At 42.4% G+C, this 21,092-nt stretch overlaps 1 protein-coding gene and 2 long non-coding RNA genes across 13 annotated transcripts in view; 1 reads left to right on the top strand and 2 right to left on the bottom strand.

Annotated features, from left to right (window-relative positions):
* Positions 1–13,310, top strand: part of LOC131901453 (uncharacterized) — a 59,288-nt gene extending 45,978 nt beyond the window's left edge. Inside the window, exon 5 of one of the 3 annotated variants that reach the window (XR_009376589.1) lies at positions 13,215–13,310. This is a non-coding gene — a long non-coding RNA (uncharacterized LOC131901453). Of the gene's footprint in view, positions 1–7,426; positions 7,525–13,214 lie in introns of those variants that run through there. The other 2 variants (XR_009376590.1, XR_009376577.1) reach the window with 2 other exon arrangements.
* The window catches only part of LOC131901448 (disks large homolog 5-like), a 260,863-nt gene that overhangs the window by 72,555 nt on the left and 167,216 nt on the right, over positions 1–21,092 (bottom strand). The gene's annotated exons all lie outside the window — the stretch shown is intronic.
* On the bottom strand, positions 6,622–10,712 carry LOC131901463 (uncharacterized). Its single transcript, XR_009376599.1, has 2 exons — positions 10,520–10,712; positions 6,622–7,687 (listed from the first exon to the last, which is right to left on the bottom strand). It is a non-coding gene; the product is annotated as an uncharacterized LOC131901463 (long non-coding RNA).

Raw genomic sequence — 21,092 nt, 5'->3', positions numbered from 1 at the left:
TGGGAGATTCCTATTCTCTCTTCAGCTGGCTTTAACAGGTGTCTCTCCTTTAATTGACACTGGCCCCCAAATCAGAACTGCACCTGCCTCGTTAGCGCGCATTGAGGTGGGCAATTTCTGATAGCAACTTTCCTCGGGGCTTGTGTTTGTCTTAGCCATAGCCAGTCAGTGAAAAACATTCACAAGAGTTTTTTCATAGCTCTTTCAGAGATTTTCTCCCACTGACTTTATTCTTATTTTGCTTGTTCCTTCCCCCCCAGATGCAGAGCTTCAGGTATCTGTCTGCGGCTCTGTACCTCTGCTAGCTGCTTTTGGAGGTAGGGGCTTATTTTCTCCCCGCGAATCTGCCTCAAATTCTAGCAGCTTTTTCAGGTCATATATTTTCTGGGGAGGATTATGTCCCTTCTCTGTTTCTTCAGAGTCTTTCTCCCAGACAGTTCCCAGTTTGGTCTCAGTTTATCCCCTCTACCCCAGAAACAGTTTCCGACACTACAGTGGCGGCTTTCCCTGCTACTGAAGGTAGGAGTTTTTTGTCTGTTTCTGTTTTCGGGGTCTGTGTGGTTTGCGTACAGACTGAAAATCTAACAAGGGAGGTTTTTGCCATCTCTAAACTCCCATTAGGACAGGCGTTTTGCCTTATCAGACCTTCACCTGGCCCAGTCCCCCAGTGGGTTGCATTTGCTTGTCTGGGTGCTCAAGGACAGAGCTTATGCCAGAGGCAATCACCCCTCAGGGCTACACTCCCTCATCTCAGGGGAGTCAGTTGAAACAAAGCTTTTCTCAAAGAGGTGCTTTCTCTGACAGAAAAGAAAGCTTTACTCCTGGATAGTTCTGTTCTGCCCTGGCTGGGCTCTTTCCCCAGACAGCGTTCTGACTCAGCAGCACGACTGCTTCAGACACAGTTCAGCTTTACTGTTTTCCCAGAAAGGTCCTTTCTCTGATAGAAAAGTTTTTTTCTCAGATTTCTTTTTTTGCAGCAGTGGACCTATCAACCCAGGACTTGTAGGAAAGTGGACAACTGTGCTGTTCCCACTGGCTTTAGTTTTGTTCATTGGCAATCTTCCCCTGGGTCCTGCACCTTCCTGCCTCAGCTCTGTGCTCCAGGAAGTTTACCACTGCAGGAACCCTAGTATCCCTGAAATGCACCCCAACTCAGAGAAGCTGGCCAGTCCCTCTGGGTTTTTGCTCAGAAGAGAGGATACAAAGCTAACAGTTTGCATTGCTTCAGGGGATCTTTGCATTAGGACCATTAGGAGCACCTTTTCAGTCTGAAATGCTCAACTCAGAAACAAAACCCTTGATGCCTCAGCTCGGTTGTAACTGAAAAGCTTGGCTTTTTTGCTTTTCTCAGGTAAAGTTTCCTGCCCTTTTGGGCTCTCTGCAGCTCTTTACCCACACTCTCCCAAGCATTTCCCTCAGGGTACTCTGACCCACTGTCTTATACTGGCTTGAAGAGACAGAGCTTAGAAGAGGTTTTTAGGAACTTGTCCCTGCCTCCTGCATTGCAGGGACAATTTTTAAGGCTTGAAAAACAGAACTTAGAGGTTTTGCTGTCTTAAGAGGTTTGTTGTTTTTCCCCTTAGAGCTAATCACAGGTGGTTCCCATACTAATATCTTCAGGTGATTCTAATTTTTGCCCTTTTGAAAGTTAAAGGCTTTAGTTTTTAAGTTTAAGAGAGCTTTTGAGAAAGATTAAGGCTTTTAGAGAGTTCCCAAGTTTTCCAAGAAAAGCTTTTAGTTTAAGAGAAAGACTTTTTTCCCCAGGAGAAAGACCAACTTTTCCCAAAACTTCCCAACTTTAAACTTTGACTTCTTACACCCCCATTTTTGCCTCAGGGAGAAATTACTTTCTCCTGCCGCTTGGACTTAGCATTTCAGCTGTCCCCAGGTCAAAAGCTTCCATAGGAAACTTTTCTTCCCCATAAGCTCGAAGAAGAGCTTTTTTACTACCCAAATAGCCCAAAGAAAGATTTTTTTCCCCCAGTTTGCATTCAGAGCCCCCAAAGTTAGAAAATTGAAGAGTTTTTCTGTCTAGTTGCCTTACTTATTTTTTCCTACACAATCTTACACTTCTAAGGTTTTCCTACACTATTTTACTACCCTATACCTTATACTTATTTTTCACAGATAGAAATTGAGAAAGGGATAGAAGAAAATTTTGACAGAAGAGAATTTCGCTGCAGCATCGGACATCCTTCCAGTCCGCTTTCCTTTTCTCTCGAGGATAAAACCCCTGCCTCTCAATAATATATATAAAAAATATATATTTTCCATAACACCGGCATGCCTCATCCACTGGCAGGGCTGAACTCAGCACTTTCGCCAAAAACTCTGTAATAAAACTATTATTTTCCTTTATCTTTAGACCCTATTACTTTGTCTTTAGTGCCTGTTCATTTGTCTTTAGTCCCCCCTTCTTTTTTAGTCCCCCCTTTTTTTCTTTAGTCCCTTTTTTCTTTTTTCTTTAGTCCCTGTTCAGGCGCCATTCTGTGGGGCATTTACCCAACCACCCCCACAGTTCCCCAGAGTTTTCTTGAGTGCGAGCAGCAGGAAATATTAGATAGAAGTATTTATTGCGGAGAATATCGCGGAGATAAACAGATAGAAAATAAAGGATAGCCTCGAGAGGGCCTGGAACCTATTCCAACGGGCCCCGACTGTCTCTTCCCCAGGGTTTTTATAGAGACGCCAAGGGGTGGAGCAAAAGACCTCCTCCCCCAGCACAGGCAAGTGCAGACCATCTCAGACACCTGCACTCAGGCCTGTGGTCTAATCATCCTCTATGTGGACCTGCTGGGTAAAGCCACGAGGAACCCGAGAACGGGCTCCCATACTCCTCCAAGGCAAGTTCTCCCCTGGGGATTCAGCCCAGCCTGGTAGATTCAGTTGAGGCAGGTCCAGGCCCCACCTCCCTGCACCAAGGCTGAGCAAAGTGTCTCAGATTAGGCCCCAGGTTCCAAAAAGCCAGCCCATGCACTAAGGACAGGTCCTGGTCCCACTGCCTGGGGGCCACCTAAACAGTTCAAGCTCATCAACTGTCTCACTTATTCAGAGGGCCTGGTCCAGTTCCATGGGGGCTTCTCAGCTATTGGTTCACAGTTCATGTGTTTCCGCTAGTTGGGCTATTTCTCCCTGTGATTTTTCCATCATGGTCTTGATATCTCTTGCTCATACAATCCCTCCTCTCTCTTGCCTGTCGGACTCCTGGTGCTCCACCTGGGGCTTGGCTGTGGATCTCTGCATCTGCTTCCACCAGTCACTGGATGAGAGTTCTATCATGACACTTAGGGTGTTTGGCCAAAAACTCTGACAATCTTTTAAAGCCTTCATAAAGACAAGTTTCCATGCAAAAGGGAAGTACCAACTTCGTAGTTATCAGTATTTCCTCTTCTGTCAGTATTTATGATAGTATTAACGATGAATAAGTAGAACAAAAAACACCCCACAAGAAGTCATTTAATTGTTACTAGCATAATAAGTATAAATAGTAAATGTAGTAAAAGCTATTGTGGAAATGGGAAATCTGTTGTCAAGGAGTTCCTATTGTCATGATAGATAACACCATGACAATAATTCAAGATCATTGAAGAGACTTCATTTTCTCCAACGAGACAATATATGAAGTTATTGCTGTGTGTGGTAAGGGAGAGCTGTGTTGGTCAAGCACAGGTCTAACACAGAATCCTGCCTAATTTGTACAGTGTTCTGGGAATAGTGATAGTTAGAGCTGTGCCAATTCAACCAGTGAGAAGGCTGACATTTTGGATGAACAGAGTTTAAACCTCACCCACTATAGGCACCCAAGAAAATAAGGAGATGACCCTTTCATCTTATACTCAAATGAAATCATTCTAAACATCATTCTACTGTTGCTGCTCTATATTATACATTATCATATGTTTTTAAATAAGATTTTGCTCATTAAGGCCCACATGGCTACCATCCCCACCAGGGTCCCTTCTGTCTTCTGCACCTCCTCCTCCTCTTCCTATCTTCCTTCCTTTTCGGTCATCTTGGCTATGCCTGGGATCCCAGGGTGTACATGTTGAGCACCACTGGAATTCTGGAGACCCAGGCCCATAGACTCCAGCCCACGGCCCCTGTTGTTTGGGGCCTATCAGTACCGTAAGAAGCCACCCATTTCAGCCCACAGCACCAAGGTCTCTGATAGCCCTGGTGCCATCCCACAGAGCCAGACAAGGTGAGGCAGGTTGGTCAGACAGTATAGAGACTCAGCACCAGGAACTGCTAGGCATTTGGCCTCAGACCCTGGCCCAGGTCATGACCAAGGTGGAGGCCATGCTTCAAGGCAGTGGTCACTCTGAGCCCAGGCAAGTCGCAGCAGGAGGCTGGGGACACCAAAGAGTAGCTGCTGCTCCAGGTGCACCCTCCTAAGAGGCAGGATGAATTCCAGGACTTGCTTACTTCACTGAAGAAGATACAGCCTCAACTGCTGCCCATTCTCTGCCTGAAGGGCATCTTCGGACTGCTACAGCACACTGAGGGCATGGGTGAGTAGTAGTTCGTTGGGGCTCCCCTGGACTGCCACCCACCTCTTCTCTCTGCAGCTCACTCAGTGTGTCTAGGATCTGGTAGTGGCCACTACTCTACCTGAATGTCCAGGATGACAAGTTCTCTATTAGCCCTCAGGGAAGGGACCTTTGGCTGGACATGAATTTATACCTACTGCCTCTGTTCTGATTCTCTCAAGCAACAATAGCAGAAGCCTTTCCTTCCCTGTCCTGGTTGTCCTCAGTGGGATATGATGTCCTGTGTCAGTGGAGGTAGTAGAACACTTTGGAAAGGTGTGCTTAGTCCTCTTTTTAAACTCCTCACCAGAAGTTGAAATCAGTAAGAAGAGATTCTACACTAAGGGTAGAAAGCCTACGTTTTGATCCTGTCTATCCATTTAAGTATCCCGAGTGTCTATTCTCTCTGTGCTTTATTCCTTCCTGCTTCCTGGAAGTCAGTATCCTTTCTGGTCCAGATTACCTGTGAATTATGCACAATGCCATACCCATTTTGCTTTAGAAAGTAATGGCCGAGTTTAGGAAGTTACATGGTAGCATGTGAAAATCTTATAATGGTTGGTGAGGCTCAGTTCCTTCCCTGAGGGCTGAGTTCCCACTGAAAGAGAGATGGTGACTGATTCCTGTGAGTGCTGTCCTTTGGAACTGTGTTCTTGATGTGGAAGTGACTGATTCATGAGTGTATATTCAGTGAGGGATTCTTCTGGGAGTTTGTTCCTGATGATAGGCTTGTCCTGACTGAGCTGAGAGTGGAAGGCATAGAGCAGAGGAAGGAGGAGAGCTCGCACTCATGGTGTGTGTCCTTGCAGGAACTTTACCTTATCACGTCGAAATGCCATTATTTGTATGTTCTCTCTCTATTATTTATATTCTAACAAAATAGTAAACTATGGCTGCTGTGATTAAATTGCTCAAGAAGGATTTAATGCCAAGATTTGAATTATCGTGTGTTGCATATTTAATACAGGCAACCATTGAAAGAGCATGTGAGTGAGTCTTCTGTGGGTCCTGCCTTGTTAAGTGTGAATTAATCCACATAACAAAAGCAATAGCCATAAGCTGGTAAAGGAAAGAGAATGCAGGGAGCTGGAAAAAAGAATAAAAAGCAAAAATAAAAAACAAAACAAAAACAAAATCCTTTAGCAATTTGTGGACTATAGTTTAAGGAGACCTGTTTCTGTGTCCATTAAAAGTCCCAATGATGAAAGACGTTATTTTACGAGTTGTTCCTGGTTGCAGCACCTATCTCCATGGTCCATCTCCACCCTCCTTTCTTTAGGTGGAAGAAATTCACATACAGAGAGGCTTAAATGTCAACCACATAACAGAGCATTTCATGAGTGTCCCTGCTGTCTCTTCCTTGAACTTCTGGCTTTTGCACTCTGTTCCTCAGACCTGCACTCTGTCCCTGTAACTATGGTTATTGCAGTTCCTGGGCCGAGACCTTAGCCTCCTTCTATAGCCCTTTGAAGTTGCTCAGAAGGGGCTGTCACATGTTCTAGAAGGAGAAGGACAAAATCAAAATGACTTTTCCCTTATAAGTAGTTCTATTTATTTCTGAAAAAGGAAGTTTGTCAAAGATCTGTTTCCAGAAATCTTGCTGAAGAAGCACAGAATTAGAGGGCAACCAAGAGTTCTTCACAGGCATGTGTGTGCATCAGCCCTAGGGTTAATCTCTGGCCTAAGGTAATTAGTGGACACATTGCCACTCATTACTAACACTCGGCATACCTGGCAGCTGAGGTACTTCCCTGATCTGGCCTTTAAGGAGCTTCTCCTGACCTCCAAAGAAGGACATAGAATAAGGTTGAGATTCATCTCTAGGACTGTGATTTCCAATCCATTTCCCCATATCCCCAAATTTTAATAGTCAGGAAACCCATAGAACAATACATTATATTGAAATTAATGTTGCATTATTTTACAGCTGAAAATAGTTTAGGCCAGGCGGTGATGGCGCATGCCTTTAATCCCAGTACTTGGGAGGCAGAGGCAGGCTGATCTCTGTGAGTTCGAGGCCAGCCTGATCTCCAAAGCAAGTTCCAGGAAAAGCACAAAACTACACAGTGAAACCCTGTCTTGGAAAAACAAAACAAAACAAAACAAAATTTAGAACAGCACTTGAGAGGGCAAGACACTACCCAGAGCCATTGTTTGACAAGGTGATGCTGTTTGAGTCAATGGGTGTCTCTTTATAAATCTGTGATAGGGAAACATATGTTGGGTTCAGGAAAAAACAGGATCTCCTGCTTTTGGACAGATATGCTGCTGTTGAGCATGTCATGAATTACTTTCACATCTCCCTGACTTGTGCAAACCCCTGTGTCACATAGTGGTTTCTTAGCATCTTCTTTATATTAATTTCCCAAGCACAGCAGGACAAGAATTGATTTTAGCCCACAGGTCCAGGTAATAGTCCATTTTGGGGGATATGAAGGCAGGAACTCAGTCACTTCACATCCACTGTCAAGAGCAGAGAGATGGAAATGCAGCCATGCAGCCTGCTTGCCTCTGCATATGCTCCAGCTTCTTCACTGTTACACAGTTCAGGTCCCAGTGATGAAGTGGTTCTGCATACTTTAGGGTGAGACCTCCATCTAATTAACAATCTATAAATCACCAACAGATGTGCTCAAAGTCAACTTAATCCAAACAATTCCTTATTGAGGCTCCTTCTTCCCATGGACTCTAGTTTGAGTAATTATATGAGTAATAAAAAAGTAATACTCACACTGCCCCAGCATCATTGTTATGCTTCATGGTTATAAGTAACATGAAAGAGAAAATTTTAAATAAGCTAGGAACATTGAACACCCTCAGTAGACATTTCAGCCATTTGGTGTCTTTCCTACAAACCCAAATAACTCTGATTTCTATTTCTCTTGCTTGCTTTATAGCCATTTTCTGTAAGCCCCTAGTGATTCAACCAGGTATTCAAGAGACCTGATACTAGAAGAACTAAAGATACACCATAGTGCTTCCCAGGTAAAAACCATTTGACCTGTTACTAAGTCTTGTGGAAGAAAGACATCAAATGAAAAATCACTGGTCCTGGTTATAGACCAGCAACTGTAGATATCCAGGGTGTTCAGGAACTTCCTGCCTCCTCCAGACTGATCAGAGCCTTCCCAAATCCTGTATTGAGGTGATGTTGTCCCCTGTGTAGACAAAGAAGATATTGCTGGTCAGAGGAGCAGGGTTATTACTCCAGTGAACAAGGTAAAATGTGCAAGAATTCAGATCGCTGCTGAGCAGAATGTTTTCTGAGGTCCAGACAGGAAGAGTTAGGGCTCCTTCTATCAGGAAAAGTTTTCTTACAATTTTTTCTTAAAATCTCAATGATGGAATGTTTCCCTGGTGTCTTCTGAAATGAATTAGCCTCGGTGAGAGCTCTGCAAAATCCTTTGATATAGGCTTCCCAAAGTAGGTCTAGTATAGTGTTCATGACTGTGAATAGTAGTCAGATTTAATAAAGTACTCTACCATGACTCTACCAGTCATGGTCCCTTGCTTGGGTACTGATCATTTCATCTATCTCTTGATTAGCATCTGCTAATATTTTGCTGTAATAGTATTTTTACACATCATAGAGGCCATATTTGACACCTCCCTTTATATTCCCGTAACCATTCCTTGGATTAGTTATAAATGCTTAGAAACCTTAGCATGGCAAAACAACATCATAGTGCTTCCAATTATAGGTTATTATTATTAGTAGTAGAAATATTTTTAAAACTTTTAAAAATTTCACTCTTATGTTTAAACCTGGCTAAACCTGTTTACGTTGTTTTAAGTTCTTATGATATACAAAAATATAAATTTAAAGAATTAAGTTTTAGTAATCACAAATACAAGAAATATGGGTGGTGTTTTGGCTTTCAATTTCTGAAAGACATACAATGAAAATGTTTCCATGTTAAAGACAAGACCAAATTTCTTTTTACTAGCATTGTACACATTGGATTCATTCATTACTGAACCAGGCATAAGCAGGGAAAGCTCTTACAGTCTCAGTAACAGACAATTCATGGCACCAAGCCTTTGGTTAAGCCTCCTGCCAGCAACCTGAGTCAAGGCTGCTTCTAGCTTTTCTCCTGAGCAAGCTCTTTGTTCTCTGTTCTCTGTGACAAATGATCTAGCAGTTCACTATTACTGCCGTGTTTTAATAGAATTGAATTTATTATTTTTTATTTACCTGATTGCATAGCAAGTTCCCTGAAATAAAAGAATAGTGAGAAGTTCCACTGAAACACACTATGAGGGTTTATTTCTTTCAATCTAAAGTCTGTCAGCAAGGTAAACAGTCTGTATAAACAAACTTCATTTTTAATCATTGCTTTTGGCCTAATCTTGAAAATAAGAACAGCATTCTAACTGAAGCTTTTCCCTGTAAAATGAAATAGATTTGTAATTAGTATGACTACAAGCATAGTTTTAGAACACTTTAAAGAATTTTATTATTTACGAGGTGATTATCATTAACTTGTATGACCTAACTGTGTTTAAAAGTTTACAGGGAAGCTTTTGTTTAAGATTAGGATTTTACAATTTTATCCCCGTTGAGTTTGAGTTTTAAAAATTTGGATTGAAGATTTAACTTAAGATCCATTAGCCTCAAATATAAAACTTAAATAAATACAGTCCACAGAATTGAACTTTATTTTATTTTTTTCTCGTTAACGGTATGCCATTAGAGAATATCACAGTTTGTATGACTCAGTTTATGCAAAGAGCTAAAGATTAACAAAGTTTGGAAAGAAAAAGAGACTAGATATATTATTTTCAAGTGCATTCTGCTCTCATAAATAGACCTTAGGTATTTAAGAGTCTTATTTTTCAAATATAACAAATTTATCAATCACATATTTGATTCTTATTTAAATTTTCCAGACTCCTGATGTTGAACAGTTTGCAAGTACATAAGTGGTTAGACATACATCTTTTGAGTCAGGTTCTTCTATCCTGAGTAGACCTATATTTCCCTAGGGATATCTCATGATATTAAATTCTACCTTTCTCCAAAATATTTTGAGGAGCAGTGATTGCCTATTTAGTCTACAAAGGAGATACAATAATAACCAAAAGGGACAGTAGGAATAATAACTTTTATACATGCTGCCTATATGTAGATTTTAAAAGTGATAACCTTTTGTTACAAGTTTTCAGCTAATTTTTGTTATGCATTTTACAAATTTTAACCATGCCCCAGGAATTTACACATCCAAAGTTAAAGAAATTACATCATAAGATATTATTTTTTGAGATTAGAAAGCAAAGAAATGTAGAGATAAAATGTGTTAGAGTACAAAGTAGATAGAGCTTAGAGATTTTCATCTCTTCATTACATTTTTTTAAAAATTAAAATACTTTTGTAACAATTCTTTTCTATCATTGTTGGCCAGTTTCCATTTTTAGTATAACTCTATCCTTCATGTACAAATATATACATGAAGTGAGTTAAAAGTAACCTATTACTGAGCAATGTCTAATAAATACTAATGGAATATAGTAAGTTTTGACTGTTGAGCTCTACAGTCAGGGGAAGGTACTAACCATTTTGAGGAGCGTAAAGAATTTGTGTATAAAATATATGGTCCTTGTGTTTTTGAAGAACAATCTGTAAAATCACTAAGAGCAAACTCTACAGGATTTTTAGATGTAATTTTGGTTCATACCCATTGAGCATTCTCAGAAACTCTTAAAAGCTGATGTACTGGGTAGTGAATATCTATAGATCCCATGTAACATGCTAATGCAATCTGCCATGGTCATCAATTTAAATCAACTAAGCTTCATATTCTCTACTGGCAGTAATTTCTGTGGGCTCCATATCGGGAAGTTGTTTAAAAAGTGTCCTTTCCATTATCATTAAGTCTATTATTTCTTGATTATAAGGAGATGCAGGTACTTGTGGAGAATCATACCTCACATCAATGTCTATAATACTGTTACCTTCTGGACATATACTTTAATAGGAGATGAACACTCACTTTCATTCCCACATGGAAGTACTGAGGAATTTCCAAAAAATCAGAGAGCAACCTCTGGCTATGGAACAAAAGATTACTGAAGCATTTCTCTTGAGTCCCAGGAGAGATTCCTAAAATGGGAAACCTGACTTCTGAAGAGTGATGAGGAGATCTGGTTAGCAGGGAGGTAATGTCAGTTCCCCATGACATCAGGGGTGTCACATGCCTGGACATTCTATTGTATCCTGGAGACTTTAGAATGTTATCTGGTGTCACCTGTGTTGTAGCAACACCAACTGCCTTTGGACAGTTGGTTCAGTGCCCTTACAGTTCAGCCATGAACATGTTGGGAAGACTCAGGACTCTATTGGGTCGAGATAAAGGAGAGGGAAGAGAAACCAGAGAGAGGCAGACACAAGCTGGCCTTCAGCCATTCCAATGTGAACGATCAAGAAAGAAATGGTCCAGGAGATGGTACAGTAAGTTGTGGGCAGGAAATTGGGATGTCCCTGCAGGACCTGGGCTTGAGCTGAATCTTCCAATAGTGGGACACAGGAGGTAGGAGTCTCTGGGAACCAACTGGACTTCCCTGCTTGTCATGACTCCTGAAATTCAAAGATTCCAGAAGAGTAGTTTGTCTGTCCCAGAAATCAGGAGCGAGTAAGGCCAAAGCTGTTGTGCTGGGAGCTCTTGCCTTTCAATCCTACAGGAGGGTAGGGGTTGAGAGGGGACAAAAAGGCCAGCATTAGGGTAGGATGTTCAAGTGAACTGTGCCCAGCAAAAAGCAGGTCATCAATGTACTTCAACCTCAGTGTCTTCATTTATTTACATCCCACCAGCTCTATGCACCCTCCTTTGTCACTGAGGCGTCTTGGTCAGGATGGTGACCATATTCTGCCCCTGTGTGGATTCTCCATTTTTGCCATGTGCTTAGAGTGACCTGTCAGGATATTTATGCATTTTTAATGACCTGAGTGCTTGTGGACTGTGTCAATTTTATCTTGGCTTTGATAGCAACAGACTAGTGAACCCTGCAGCCAAGTTGAATGCAGAAAACAGAGCTGTTAATAAGCCTGAGGAGGCTCTCTCCTTAGTTACCTAAAACATGTCCTAAAGGAGCAGAGGAAATCAGCTGGCTCAGACACCTATCTCCTGTCACAGAGATGGGAGACCTAAGATGCCCAACGGGGGCATCTCAGTCCAGGGCAAAATTCTTTGTGGTGTCACTGAATTGCTTGCTTACATCCTTTCTCAAACACCTTCTCAGGTCTCAGGGTGACCTGTTCATTCTCTATGTCTTGTCACAATGCACGTTCACTTGTGTACATTCATCTACCCACAGGGGCCTCCAAAGAGCCACCACCCACTCCAACCAGCCTTACAAAGAGACAAGTGAAGCAGAAGGTGGAGAGCCTGACCACTCAGGTCCAGGTGATGACCGCTCAACGGAATGATCTGAGAGATCGCCTCATCTTAGTAACCGAAGGATCCTTGGACAACAGGTATTTACTGTTTCAAAATCCATGGTGACTGTCTTGGTTCCACAATTTCACCCTTAGTTTATTTTGTCTAAGAAATGGGCTTCTGGGATGTTGGGTGCACCTTCACGGTGTCCCTTTGCCCAACACTATTTCTCTAAATGCTTCCCTGAAGCAAAACCTGACACATGGGCAGGAGTGAGATGGGGACATAGACTGTTCTGCTTCCTCCAAATGAAAACCAGAGCCTGTGGCCTGAATCACCCAGGAATTGAAGCAGTAGTGTGTGAATTCCCAGCATGCATTTGGAGAGATCCTGTCAAGTGATGGCTAGTGTGAGAATGCTGTAATTTTTTTTTTACTTGCTGGAATGACATTGTGTGCTGGATGCTTCTAGTAGCAGCTGGAGAGTTTTTGTACCACATCTTAATATGTGGCAGCAAGGCCTGGTGCTAATGTCTGCTGCTCTTGGTCCTCTCTAAGATGACACAATTGCATGCATTAATTTGTCATCTCAATGAGAGCATTTTATCACCTTTCCCTCTTTCAGTCTCTCTCTCTCTCTCTCTCTCTCTCTCTCTCTCTCTCTCTCTCTCTCTCTCTCCTCTCTCTCTCCCTCTCCCTCTCTCCTCCATCTTTCTGTATCTATGTGTTTGTGTGTTTGTGCATACGTGTCCCTCTTCACCCTGCAATCAAGGGTCTATGGTTGCACATGAAGTGTTGCTTGTCTCAGTATCTAGGTGTTGTCTACATGGTGTACTGGGAGCCCCTTTTTGAGCAGCATAGCCCTTTGCAGTGTGTTCACCTTGGTGTCAACTGGGAATGCCCTGGGGGAATTTATGAAGCTGTCATAATATTGAGTCCCATCCTCTGAAATGCTCATGATGTGATTTTAGCTGCCATGTCAAAATAAGCACTCTGGAATGCGTATCTCTTATTTGAAGACAGCAGAAAAATCACAGTTTCTGGTGGGCCCAGACCTGTGATAGACTCGTGGGAACTCCATAGCAAGCTGTGCAGTACTCCTGAGGGAACATATTCAGTCCCAGCTGCATCCCTCTTAACACGCTGACTCTGCTGGCCTGAGACCAGAAGAGCAAGTGCAACAAGGAGCCAGAGGTCCCAGTACATAGGAGCCATTATGTGGCATCTTATTAATTCCAGTAATAGAGAACACACACTGAATTCATGTGATCCTTGAGGCCTGTATTCATGGAATTCTTTGCTTCTGGGTCCAGGCCCTACCACAGGCCAAATCCTTTCTTGGAAAAGCTCAAGATGGAACATCAGCAGGTCATGTCACACCTGCAGAAGTTTGAGAATGAGAATTTGGAGGCCTCACAGAAGCTCATTGAGTTGACCAAAGAGAAAGTCTTCCTTTGGTAAGTGCTTATCTTGGCAGGGACCCCAACTGTTGTACAATGGGCAACTCTGAGTTTCTTTGTCTCTGAACTGCAGGGTCTGTAGATGTGCTTCTAGTTTTTCTGCTTCTTAGCCAGCAGCATTAGCAAGCAGCCTTTGGACTTATGCAGCTTTACACAGTTTTGCTAAGGTTTAAAGAGACAATTAGCTCTTCCAAGCACCATATTGTCATTCAGTAGCCTCCAGATCAGTGGTTATTAACCTTCCTAATGCTGTGATACTTTAATACATTGCTTCATTGTTCTTCCTTGGTTTCCTATGTGTGAATAGGCCCTGAAATTATCTAGCTAGTGATCCAGCAAGGCTGTTTTTAGATCTGATTGCCTTTTCTTCTCTCACAGCACCCTTTATGAGAACTGAGGAGGCCGGAGGAATCCATAGTCAACTAGAAACCCTGACATTCTTCACTCTATGATCAAGGCCTCCTCAGAACAAGACATGTACTACTAGTTGTGAAATCACCAGTGAGGCAAATATCATCTGCCCTGCAGGTCATCCATCCATAATCTGATCCATTTTCTGTTGACTCACTAGTTATGGAATAAAGGGACCATCAAGAAGATGCCTGAGATTCAAAAAAAAATAAACACCAAGAGTTATGCAGAAAAATCTGACATCTACCAGCAAGTGTTCCCAGTGAGAGCCACAACAACATGGAGAGAGAATATGTTTCCGCTCATAGTTACTCTGAAAGTTTATTGCTACAAACTTTTGGTAGCTGACTGAGTCCTCAGCCCTTCATATGTGGAGGGAGATATGTCAACAGAGACTGTGTTGATGTCATGCTGCTATCCAGACAGACCACACAAAAGAAGCATCATATTCTCACTCCAGTCCAGTGCGGGAACTACTCAATTTCATGCACAAGTGATGGTGAAGTGAATTGTTCTGAGAGATGATTTAGGAAGGATGTCACCATGAGCTGTTATTTATTTTGGTAACAGATGCTCCCCGTGTCATTTTTTTGCTCTTGAATGGGCACACAGACACATGTTGGCAGACAGAATCATATAGTGGCCAACATGGCATAAGATCAACTTTGGCAAGGACTTAACCTAGAAGCCCCAAAGTGGCATGACCACACTTGTCTTGAAGAGGGTATTTCAATTCAGGGTTGTCTTTCAATTTGTGTCCAAAGCCAGCCACAGAGTGTAGGACATCTGCATGAAGAGAAAGCTTCTTATGTAAATAGTTTTGGTTTGTTTTGGGGTTTGCATGAACTTAGGTTTTGTTGTTCTTTGTTTTGTTTTGCTGTTTTTTTTTATTTTTTGGTTCTTTGTTCTGTCTTTGATTTCATATTTTGCTAAAGCTATACACTGGATATACTAAGCACCCCTTTAAGGCCCTATTCTGTCAAATTTCTGTAATTTCACAAATAAAAAATAATTTCCAACTCTTCATTCTTTCCTTTGAATTTTTTAGTGAACTTACTTACCAACCACAGATCCAACTCTCATCGCTCCTCCCTCTCCTGCCTACCAAATTCCCCCCACCCCTCCTGACCTCCTCTAACAGAATAAGTTCTCCCATGGGGAACAGCTAAACCTGGTACATTCTCTTCATTCTGAAAATAGCTTTGTAGTCAGGTGTGGTGTCACACTCCTGTAACATTAGAACTCAACAGACAGAGGTGGATCTCTGCAATTCCCAGGAAGCTTAGGCTACATTGTGAGTTCTCAGCTACACAGGGTTACAAACCAAGATGGTTTCTTGGGTGTGAATCGCATGGCCTACTCCATGTATATCCACTTCATGATGGAAAAAGATCCATGTTAAACACCTGACTTCACATGCCTAGCTACTTCAAAAATGGAGAATAGATACACACATGTTCATGACGTGATCATTCATATCAGATTTTTAGAAATACACCTATGTTTTCTAATGCATCTCAGGAAGTGAGAACATTTGTTACAGGAGTATAGAAGAATTGAGGAAACCTATAGCTGTCTGCCTTTCTTTTCCTGAAATACAGCACCAGTGACTGTGGCAATGCAGAGGTAGTAACCTTCTAAGACATATTGAGATGTGGTCCTTTTAATGTGCAGTTGCCTTGACTATTCATTTTGCATGGAAATCTTTGAGATTCATTTACTTGTATTTATGAATATGGGTATTTTGCCTGCTTTCTATGCACCACAATCAATCAGTTTGCACTGAAACCAGAAAGGGCAATGGATTCCCCATGGAACTGGAGTCACAGAAGATTGTTAGCTGATTTCTGGGTCATCTGGGAGAGCTACACATCCTCTTAAAGGATGAGTGATCTCTCCAGTCCCTGCACTTGACTTTTGTCATTCTAGCCTCCCTAGTGTATTAGTTGGACTGGATTACACCTAACCGAAAAGAGATATTTCTGGAGAATGTAGGGACAGGACCATGAGGTAGGCATCGGAGATTACTTGGGATGCCAGGCATTCAAGCAGAGTGCTCCTGGGCTCAGGATCATTGCTCAGCATCTCTTAAGTCAGATTTGGAGCAGTTATGCCACCTCTCATTTAGATGACAATGCAGAGTAGGCCCATCAGATGAAATGCAGACTTTTAAGACCCGCCTGGGGATGAAGATGGGGAAAGATATACCTATGATGCACCAGCTAAGCAGTGTTAAGTGGAAACTTCACATTTGTCTGGGTGGATGGTATCTACAGCAAAAGCCACATGCCTCTGGCGGAGAGTGTATCTCTGCAAGGCTTGAAACGGGGAGGGATGGTTGATGCTACTCTCTTACCACCACAGAAGTCACATTGTATTGAGGAAAGGTTTCTTTCAGATGAGGGCTTTATTCTTCCACAGTTCTCCTGGACTAGATCTGACCTGAGACTCACAGTAAGTCAGAGAGTTAATATGTGAAGCAATTATCCTTGTAAATTCAAGTCTATTTCTCTCAAACCATAGCTTTTAAGATCTATAAAGCCAGAGAAGCAGGTGGTTCTTTTCAGTTCCTTCCTTTCATTGGTCACTTTCTCGTTCTTCACTGACTCTGACATAATACCTGTAGACACACTGGAACCATCTGAGATTTCATTCATCCTACACTATCAATCACTGAGCTGTGGCATGTGTCTCCCTGTCCATCTTTCCATTATTGGGAAGGAGCCTATGTTCAGTCATGCCTTCCATGTGAATCCTCAGCGTAGCTTTGGTTCTTTTGATAAATGCTACAGATAGATTAACATTGTTTCTTCTCCTTGAATATGTGGAGGGAGATAACAGTTTACTATCAACCTTTCTCAGACTAAAATGTGTAGTGTGTAATATGGACTGGGGTGCTTCTTCTATCTCAGATAAACATGCCTAGTCTTCAAAGCATTCTGTCAGCTACTCACATGGTCATTCTTATGAGGGCTAAATTGACAGTTAAAGCTCATCTTGATGTCTGCCCTGTAGTAGCTGTAGCAGATGAATGGAGTTACAACCCAGGAATACAACTTGGAGACAGAATACTTCCCTAGCACATGCAATATGTTAGGTTCAAAATTAGTACATTATTTATGACAGGGATGGGAAATTCACCCTGTTACATCCTATGAAGTGAAATACATCAAACTGTTAGTTATCGTAGAAGCTTTAAAATTCTCCCATCTCTGATTCTTGCCCTTTGTTAACTGTGACAAACATTCATTTTGAGGATAAATATTTCCAAAGTAGGATAGATGTACACAGACACCATATACAGAGATATGTAGCTTATTAAAATCTGTGGCTTTGATGATGGACTGGAAAATGTCTAAGCAGGTAAAGGTAATGCAGACAAGCCGGGAGACATGCATTTATATCCCTGGGACCCACCTTATTGATAGAAAGAATAAAAAACCTGCCAGAAATTGTTCTCTGAGTTGCATGTAGTTGGGGGTGCCAGGGCTTAACCCACTGAAACTAAGACAACTATCTTCCCTTTTCTCATTTACGCTAGAATATCTCCATCTGATGCACTCATATCATTATATTACTACGTGTTCCATTCCAGTGATTTTGGACTTTTTCTTATTTTAGTTTGGCAATAAGGAACCACAGAAATAAAAAAGGCTAATACCAAATCATTATGAGAAAAACAGATTAAGAGATTGTGGTCATCTTAAATTCGTAAATTTGCTAACCTTTGTTACTCCCCAAGTGCCCAACACATCTTCTAAAGCTGAATCGCTAACATTTATTGTCTCTTTCTTATTCTCTCCAAGAGCCCGTACACTGTTGTGAATGTCATGACAGTCTATATGGCTTGCCCATGCCTCACTGACGCTGACAGACTCCTCTAATAAAAATGACATGTTCTGAATGATTCAAATTTGGTCCAGGTCACTATCATTGCCTTCTGTTGTCATCCACATTCCTCTTAGCTGTGAGCAGTCTATATATCACCCAGAGCCAAGGAATTCACAGAATTAGCACTCCTGAGTATGACCCTGGGATGAACATGGTGAGAGTAGAGAACTAATGGCTGTAACTTGTCCATTGACCCACAACCATGCTCTGGCACAGTTGTGCAAACACATATATAAATATACAGATGAATAAGTGTATTAAAGTTTTGAGAACAGAATTCCATACCTGGCAACTCTCAACCTAGTCTTGTCAAGTGACACAGACATTTCTGGGGAAAAAATGAAGAAAACCCATGTTTCTGTCAAGATTTCTAATCAAATGTTGGATGAAAGAACATGAGGCTGCCAGAATGATGCTGGGGGGCAGAACCACAAAGGCCCTGGATGTTCTAGAAATCTTGTTTCACATAGAGCAAGGATGAAGACTTGGTTCTGTGCGTGACAATGTATTCGTGTGTGTGCACGTGCACGCACACAGACACACACACACACACACACACACACACACACACACACACACATATCTCTGATGTTTTCTAAATGGATAGAGACCCTCAGTGAGGAAACATTGACAATGTTGTGACACTAGAGGGGAGACAATGTCTTCCTCCTTCCTTCCCTGCTGTCTCTGTCACATTCCACTACCATTTAGCACTACTGCATTCTATTTATATTATTGTTAGCTGTTAACAATCTCTTTTTCTTCCCTTAATAGTTTCATTCAGCTGACATTTATGGGAGGTTATAAGCGTCAGCAGGCACAAAGGATAACACTGAAGGGAACATCCAATAAAGGCATGGTGGTGTGGTGACATGCCACTGATCTCAGCACCAGGGAAGTACTGACAGAACAATCAAGACTCTGAGGCAACCTTGGGCTACAAGAGACCCTCCCTAAGGCAATCCCTAAGACAATAATATAAATAAAAATGAAGAACAGCCTGTCTTCACAGTTGAGAGAGCTGATGGAACAATATGTGGAAACATGGCCTGAATTGGCCCTGTGTGCTCTCAGGTTCTGTCTCCCAGAACATGTAGCAGTTGGGGAGTTGAAGCCTCTTATTTGATAGACCAGCCTGGATTTTCTGCAGCAGGCAGAACCCCCCCTAGCCACCCAGCAGAGCCAAGGCCCTGGAGACAATTACTGGGCCTCTGGACATGAAAGCCTTAGGTATATGCTGGAGATGTCTTTCTGTATGCTGAAAATGTGATTTGGTTGATAAATAAAATTCTGATTGGCCAGTACCCAGGCAGGAAGTATAGTATAGGCAGGACAAATAAAGAGGAGCATTCTGGGAACAGGGAGGCTGAGTCAGGAAATGCTGCCAGCCGCCACTATGAGAAGCAAGATGTGAGGGCAGAACTGAGAAAAGATACCAAGCCATGTGGGTAAACATAAATAAGAATTATGGGTTAATTTAAGTGTAAGAGCTAGTCAGTAATAAACTTGAGCTAATGGCCATACAGTTCGTAAATAATGTAAGCCTCTATGTGTTTACTTGGGTCCTAGTGGCTGCAGGACTGGCAGGTGAGAGAGATTTGTCCTGACCTCTGGCAGGCTGGGACACAGCCTATACCTTCAGCTACAGGTATAGGCTAGGGATACTCTTCTAGCTTACATGCAGTCATAAGCAAATGGACACTTCCTAGAGGGGCTTCATGGGGTCCTGGTTCAATGGAATCTTACTGATCAATTGAATAGTGTGCAGAGAAGGCTTATTATCTATTAGCCTGGCCAAAATTCTAGGCCAAAGCCCAGGAATCTGCATGTCAACAAGACCCTCTGTGGCAGTGGTTATCAACTTTCGTAATGCTGTGACAGTCTGTCATAGATGTCACTGCAGGAGAGAGAAGCTGCCTGCATGAATAAAGGAAGCTTAGAGAGCAGGTACAGTTCACAGTCCTTGAAACCAGAGAAATCAAATGACATGGGATGATAGCACTCTTTTCCCAAACAACTGCTACCACATTGTTGTTGGAAAGTTCCCAGGGTCACTCATTTCTGTGTGCATGTGCCTGCTCTGAGCTGTCTTCCTTCTCATCATTGGAATAAACTCAAATAGCCAAAATTTTCCATAACTCTCAAGAGCTTGCTTTTCTGGACAATTTTTAGAGAGGAGTGCCAGGACCAAGACTGGTTGTGTAGAGCCATCTGGAGAAGCTTGGCTGTAGGGTAAAATGGTCAGCCAAAAAAAACCACCCTGGCCCTGAAACCAGAGCCAGTGAAAGAAACACACCCTAGTCCTGAAATCCAAGCCATTGAAAGAATCCCATTAGTCCTGAAACCAGAACCAAAGAAACACACCCTGACCCTGAAACCACAGCCAAAGAAACACACTTTGTCCGTGGAACCAGAGCCAGTCAAAGAAATACACCCTGGCCCTGAAATTAGAGCCAAAAGTCTAAAAAGGGTCAGTGAAAGAAACACACTTTGGCCCTAAAACTAGAGCCAACTCTGCCCTTGACCAACTAAACCAACCAATCGCTAAGCAGGAAAACCAACCAATCCCTGAGCAGAACATCTTCTTGAAAAATCTCCATCCTTAAGCCCCTATGTCTGTTCAGTTATCAGCTGTCCTTCACCATCCTTCACCATCCAGCGGCAGCTCTTCTCCTGGATTCCTCCTTCCCAAATAAATCTCTTTAATAAGAGTTTTGGGTGAAGATCTTTTGATTGCTGGGAATTTCCCTTGGGAGCAGAGCAGTGCAGAAGAAGAAGCAGATACTTCAGCAGGAAAGCTCCCTTGGCAGGGGGCAGAATTAACAACTTCTGCCAGAGCCTGGGCATATTGCTACATTTCTGGAGGAGGCGTTCTTCTTTTGCAGAGCAAAGAAGAAGTAACACCTTGGGCCAGAGATGAGAAGAAAAGGATACCTCTGCTGGGACATTCCCATAGAGGAGCAGATCATCAGAAGAAAAGGATACCTCTGCTGGGAAGCTCTCTTTCACAGGAAGGGGCAGAGCAAAACTAATCTGTAATGACTCTCTCTCAGAGGGAAACAGCATTGCCACATACTATCTGGAGACCATCTTCCACTGTATCCCAGTTTCAATTATACCTTGACTTTCCAACAAGTCAGTATACTTTCTCCTCACAACTGCAGGTATCCAGGATTCCTCCCTTCACAGCTGTAGGTTTAGCCTGACTACCCTAAAAGTCAGGATGCCTTTCCCTCCAGAGCTATAACACTTGCTGGTATGGCCTGACTACCCTACAAGTCAGGATACCTTTCCCTCCAAAGCTGTAACACTTGAAGGTATGGCTTGACTTCCTGACAAGTCAGGATACCATTCCCTCCAGAGCTGTAACACTTGTACCACCTTCAATAGTAAGCATATTACCTGCCTGGAGACCAGGTTCCTTGCAGA

This window comes from Peromyscus eremicus, unplaced genomic scaffold (genome assembly GCF_949786415.1).
Source record: "Peromyscus eremicus unplaced genomic scaffold, PerEre_H2_v1 PerEre#2#unplaced_83, whole genome shotgun sequence".
Classification (NCBI taxonomy): Eukaryota; Metazoa; Chordata; class Mammalia; order Rodentia; family Cricetidae; genus Peromyscus; species Peromyscus eremicus.
The sequence above is the reverse complement of the archived record's forward strand: the minus strand, read 5'-3'. Positions and strand labels throughout refer to the sequence as shown.